The sequence below is a fragment of the Papilio machaon genome, chromosome 11, assembly GCF_912999745.1.
Source record: "Papilio machaon chromosome 11, ilPapMach1.1, whole genome shotgun sequence".
Taxonomy (NCBI): domain Eukaryota; kingdom Metazoa; phylum Arthropoda; class Insecta; order Lepidoptera; family Papilionidae; genus Papilio; species Papilio machaon.
In genome coordinates, this window is record NC_059996.1 from 4,094,280 (window position 1) to 4,101,115 (window position 6,836).

The following is a 6,836-nucleotide window of genomic DNA, read 5'->3' on the forward strand; positions in this document are numbered from 1 at the left end:
AAAACCTTTTAAATTGACGAACATACAGTATTGTTTTACTATATTTCTTATAAATATCTGATCGTCACACTCGGATAAAAAGAAACGATTTAGTTGAAAAGCTTAATAAATACAATCCTTTATCATAGAGCCATATTTGCAGTAGTGGTTAAAGATCGCATCGTCCTTCAAACTAAGATACAATAATGCTGATTGATTTGCTTAAATCTTCAGAAGCAAAAAATAAAATCACAAACATATATACAGATATATCTCGTAGATATTTTCTATTTTTTTACAATAAAACCGATTACCATATCAAAATTTTACGAAATTGGAGAATTTTGCTGAATAAAAATCTTGTAAACAGTAAACCACGTAAAAATCTCGCAGCGGTTGATTTCAATAAAACATTTGTATTTTTCATGAAGAAACAATGCAATTAATACTTGAAGATCTTATTTTCATGACTTCGAATAGACCCCGACTGGAGATAATATTTATGCATTCCACAAACGTTTTCTTATCGGTTCGCATAAATTGTCTACGTCACTGAATTGAATCTCCCTTCGATTTTATCACAAATTAGCTTTTACCCGCGACTCCGTCCGCGCGGAATAAAAAATAGAAAACGGGGTAAAAATAATCCTATGACCGTTTCCTGGTTCTAAGCTACCTGCCCACCAATTTTCAGTTAAATCTATTCAGCCGTTCTTGAGTTATAAATAGTGTAACTAACACGACTTTGTTTTATATATATAGATTATTCCGTTGTCACTATCGTCAACTCCGTTAAGTTTTTTCAATAGTATTGATCCTGTGCCCCTACTGTACAATTTCATCCAGCACAATAAAAATTGGAATACACGTCCTAAAATCGTCTGTATTACTTACCTGGCGTATTCGCCTTTCTGCTTTGTGTTAAACTAATTAATCGTCCCAAAAGGCTAGATGTAATTTTGCTACCAAATTTTTTATATCGTTGACCTTGTTAAATAAGTTTTGCACAAGTGATTAATTAAATAAAAAACCGTTTGCTTTTAAGATTTATGTACCGGTAACCTGTTGCTTTATTGGTTGTTAGTACGGTATTTGGTGGGAAATTTATTTTATCTCATTATAAGTTGACTGACTCTGACCTCTAGTAAAGTTTGGTGACCGCGATCATTTCTATTTATACCACGTTGATTGCTGATACGAATATTAAATATAATAATTAATGTCACCATAAGAACACTAACATGCAAGCAAACTAAACATAAAAAGTATATAGAATCTAATATATAAAATTCTCGTGTCACAGTTTTCGTCACCATACTCCTCCGAAACGGCTTGACCGATTCTCATGAAATTTTGTGAGCATATTCAGTAGGTCTGAGAATCGGCCAACATCTATTTTTCATTTTTTTTTTAACTGCGCGCGGACGGAGTCGCGGGCGACAGCTAGTATATATATAAACGTCTTTTTATTCTTACTGCATTGCAAAATATTAAGCTTCCTTCACTTCAAACAATACCACTTTTAGTGTAAAGTTGTTACTACAGGTAATATTTGAGATTAAAGTATGGATATATCAGTAACTGTAATAACCACAAGCATCACTGTGTGAAACAAAAGAGCATCGGCGAGCTCACTCTATCACAGAAAAGCAGCTGCTAATATTTGCTGAGTCTGCTATGATTCAGATTGTGAATGATGAGGGACTATGACCCAATTAATGGCCGTGCGGCGAAGCGTCGCGATATACATCGAATTTTTTATCAGACTCGACAACGGACCTAAATAATGATATATACAACGAGCAATTATGACGATATTGATATAACTGAAGTCTACTTTTTCTAATAAATCGAGGAAGAAAATCACTTTATTGTAAGCGAAATTTCAATTCGTACATTCGAATTATTTTGAAGTAGTCGTATACACAACGTCGACATACACAACGTTTTTGGTATAACGTGATAATACAAATTAAATCACCTATTATTATTATTGCAGATGCATATTGGTACCGGTCACTTTACTATTTTAGCGAAATGATTTTGCCGATTGCTCGTTTACCACCAAAAAAATGGATGATCCAGCAGATACATATATAATTACTAACTGTCACCCGCGACTCCGTCCGGAATAAAAAAAAAACTTAAGAGCGTTACGTGTTCTTCCAGACGATGTTCTACATCTGTGCCACATTTCATCAAAATCCGTTGAGCCGTTCCGGAGATACCTACAAACAAACATCCATCCATCCATCTAAACATTCGCATTTATGATATTAGTAAAAGTAAGATTGTGTATTCGTAACTGACATTTCTAATGCCGGCTATACACGTTGACCGAGACTTGGCGAGTGAAGGCGAATACCAACGCATAGAGTATAGACCGTACATTTGCATTTCTTGCTACCGCTCGGCGTCGTTCGCACCAATATTGCAAGCACGTGCTTGAGCACGCAATACACGCCAGCCCTATACACGTTGGCGCTTGTGCACGTGCACTAGCGCCAACGTGTATAGGGATTCCCCACTTGCATAGACTTGCCCAACAAATAGACTTTACTTGTATTAATTTGCCTACAATCGCGTAGGCCTCCACTCGGCAAGCCTTGGCCAACGTGTACAGCCGACAAAAACTTGCTTTCCCTCCACTTTTGAACGCCAGATTAAAATTAAACTTTATTTATCAAGCAGCGATAATAATACATTTATGTAACTTAATTCTGACCAGGATAAGAATAATCTTCACTTATTACATATAGGACAAGACACGTAATTACAAAATAATACGGAACAAAAGTTTAAAAATCATTACAAAATAATTACAACAAAGCGAGTAACAAATGCGAAAATTTTATCTGCATTTAAAAAATAACGTGCAATAAATCACTAATTAAAACTTAACCCAATCAATACTTTGAAGCTTTTGGAATACAGGGCAGATTTATGTAAATGTCTTCTCAAATATTCTTTTTTGGAAAAAAAATATCTAAGCTTGGCTTGTGTATATAAAAGTTGTCGGGTATGCCGGTTCTTTTTCGTACATTTTAGTTTCGTCGAGATGTCTCTAACACACGTACGTTATTTGATCCTTGTGATTTTTGCGATGTACGAAATTCAATTAAGTCGTGGACAGTTTTTTAATCAATTACCTTATCCATCGATTGTAGGTGAGTTGTGTGTTACGTTATATTTCTTAATTAATACAAATTTTAAATTCAAAATAACTTTGTAATTAATTGCAAACATGTTTAGATTTATTATAAGAAATGAAAATAGAAATTATATCGTTAAACGCTAGTAACAAAACTAATCATATAACCTTATATATTTCCATAAAAACTTTACAAACTTTGAATGACATATTTATTTATATCAAACTAGCTTTTACCCGCGACTCCGTCCGCGCGGAATAAAAAATAGAAAACTGGGTAAAAATTATCCTATGTCCGTTTCCTGGTTCTAAGCTACCTGCCCACCAATTTTCAGTTAAATCGATTCAGCCGTTCTTGAGTTATAAATAGTGTAACTAACACCACTTTCTTTTATATATATAGATAGATAGATTAACAGACTAAAAATGTAAATTTCAAGCTTTTAACTGTAAAAGCGACCATACATCCATACAAATTTCCACCCCTACTTTCAACCGCTTACAAACCTTGTTCGAGTTAAAAAGCAGCCTTTCTCAGGCCCTAGAGTATCTGTGTACCAAATTTCGTTTAAATCAGTTGAGTAGTTTTGGTGTGAAAGCGAAACAGACAGACTAACTTTAATATTTATAATAGAAAATAAATATATTAATGTATAGTAAGGATTTAATTGTTATATGTTTACATTATAAAATACGTTATAAAATTGAAAAATATCTAACACTATTTTCATTTTTTAATTATCATGTATTTTTTTCTAATCATTTACTACACGTAGCATAACAGTGCTCAACTGCTTCATTTATTACATATATATGTATAAATTGGAGTTCATATCGGGTTATCACGGGTTGTTGTAACTTGATTAATTGCTGGGAGCGAGCAAACGACAGACCAATACAAAGCGAGAAATATGTACAATACGCACAAAATGAGAATGCAAAACAATTGCTAAAATTATAACGACGAAATTGGAGAACTTAAATGGTACTTTATATTTATCTTACTAATATTATAAATGAAAAAATCCTATGTAATCCATTTTCTAATTAAAAAAAACTCCAATACGGCCAAACGGATCTGAATGAAATTTTGTGCAGAGATAGATTAATGTCTGGATTATCATATACGCTAATAAGCTTATAAATTCAGTGAGGGCAAAGTCGCGGACGACAGCTAGTCTATATATATCAATATAATAAAGTGTAAAAACTTCTTTATAAAGCAGCATCGTAGCAATCACGGCATATTTTTGAATAATTATTTTTGTAATAAAAAGTCCTATAGGTTATATATAGGTATATATTGTAAACACATTAACAATAATTATACAATATAAACAAGTTACAAGAAATAAGAAGAAAACTTTCTTACTTACGAGGGTTTTCATGACATTGTTTTCTTACTTTTTAGTGTATTTTGTTTGAGATTGTTTTTTTCCTTCAAAACTACATTAAAAGAAAACACTAAACCGAAAATATAAGATATTGACAAACAAAAAAATGCATTTCATGTTTTTTTTAGTTAATTGAGCGATAAATAGCCATAGTCATAAATAACTGTAAGCGACACTACGATATTATCCCTTTTAAAATATCATAGCAATTTATTTTATTTTCGACCGTGAGTTAAGATTGAAAAATACGTTGAACAGGTGAATTTGAACATGAAATTCGGAGATCTTAATATTTTTTCATATTAACTCTATCGCGATATCATCGCGCTCGCTCGCAGCTTTGTAAATCTATATATATAAAAGAAAGTCGTGTTAGTTACACTATTTATAACTCAAGAACGGCTGAACCGATTTGGCTGAAAATTCATGGGTATGTAGTTGAGAACCAGGATACGGACATAGGATACTTTTTATCTCGTTTCCTTTTTTTTTTAATTCCGCGCGAACGGATTCGCGGGCAAAAGCTAGTCTATATATATAAAAGAAAGTTGTGTTAGTTACACTATTTATAACTCAAGACCGGCTGAATCGATTTGACTGAAAATTGGTGGGCTGGTAGCTTAGAACCAGGAAACGGACATAGGATAATTTTTACCCCGTTTTCTATTTTTCATTCCGCGCGGACGGAGTCGCGGGTAAAAGCTAGTTGTTAATAATACTGAGGTTTACTTATGTATCTACTTTGACATTGCTGTAATATAATTTCTGGCGTTTTGAAACAGCTGACATTCTTTTAACACGTTTCTTGAGTTTGATATGGTTCGTTAATTTTTTATTAGTAAATTCTTGCAAAGGAAATGTTGAATTTCATGAATTTTAAAAAAAGTGTATCAAAAAGAACTATTGCATAATTTTATACTTTTCCACATATAATCCACGTTTGTACAGCCAAAGAATCTAATTTGAATCACAATACTGACTTTTTAACTTTTATACAGTATATTATAAAAGTATAAATAGACTGCTATGTTATAGTGTGTCTATTTAAGGATGATTAGTTTGACAATTCACTAGACATGGGTGGTTCAAATCGGTTATGAATCTTTTCGATTTTCAATGGTTGTTCTTACAAGACCTTGCAATCGAAAATTTCGTGATTATTATTTTTGAATTTCAATATAAATAAAATAGTTACATTTAATTCCTACTTTATTAGCCGACTTCAAAAAGAAGGAGGTTATCAATTCTACTGTATATTTTTTTTTAATGTGTGTTACCGCGGAGCTCCGCCACTGGTGCTCCGATTATGATAAAAATAAAAAAAAACTTCAGAGGTGTCAAGGGACACCCGGATGGAACGAAGTTCCTTTCAATTAATTAGTGAAGGAACCAATGTTTATTCTATGCATAAAAAACTTAAGTCTTCACAAGAAGTACATTTTATTTCTATGAATTTTCGTTATATATTGTCACGTCGTTGCCATGGTGATATAGCAAAAAGTGTCGTGACAACTTTTCGTAAGAATTTTTTCCGTCTAGCCCCCTTTCACAACGCGCGATAAGGAACTTCGTTCCAATTATTTTAATAGAAAGGAAGTGCTTGCAGATAGGTCCCATTTTTTTTTAAATAACTAGAAGACTAGTAGATTTTTATTTAGCTTCAAAATGCGTTGCGAAAATTAGGGACATTTTTGCTTTCAGCGCTTACGTAGGCTAAACTATAAGACCTACATCAAAATGATGTATGGCGAATTGTAGCTCTTTAAATGTGCTAAATAAAAGTCCGCGATAGCATATATCTATCTTTTATAGTTTTCTCACAATAACCATTTTTTTCTATAAAAATATCAATTAAATTCATGCCCTATTTCCGACGTTATTATTCGAGTTCAGTATTAACCCTTATGTAAATAAATGTGTTCATTATCAAGACAACTTAATGTAGATTACATTTGCGCTTGAAACTATATAATTCTGTCTAATAGTTTAGGAGATATCGAAAGAATAAAATTACACGCATACGAAAAATACTACAACGCGTTACAATGAAAAGCACAATTTTGCTTTCTTGGCTTACGTAGGTCAAACTCTATGACCTACATATACAAATGATGTATGGATGATCAATATGTTGTCCGTCCGTCTGTCAAGACCCTTTTTTTCATAATAAATCTATACAGTATTTTAATTCATTGTTTACAGTGTGCAAGGTCTAAGAACTTGAAATTGAAAAAAAAAATTGAAAACAAAATGAATTAAAATTTAAAATCTATAATTAAATATGTTGCAATTTATGATTAACGAAATGCCGT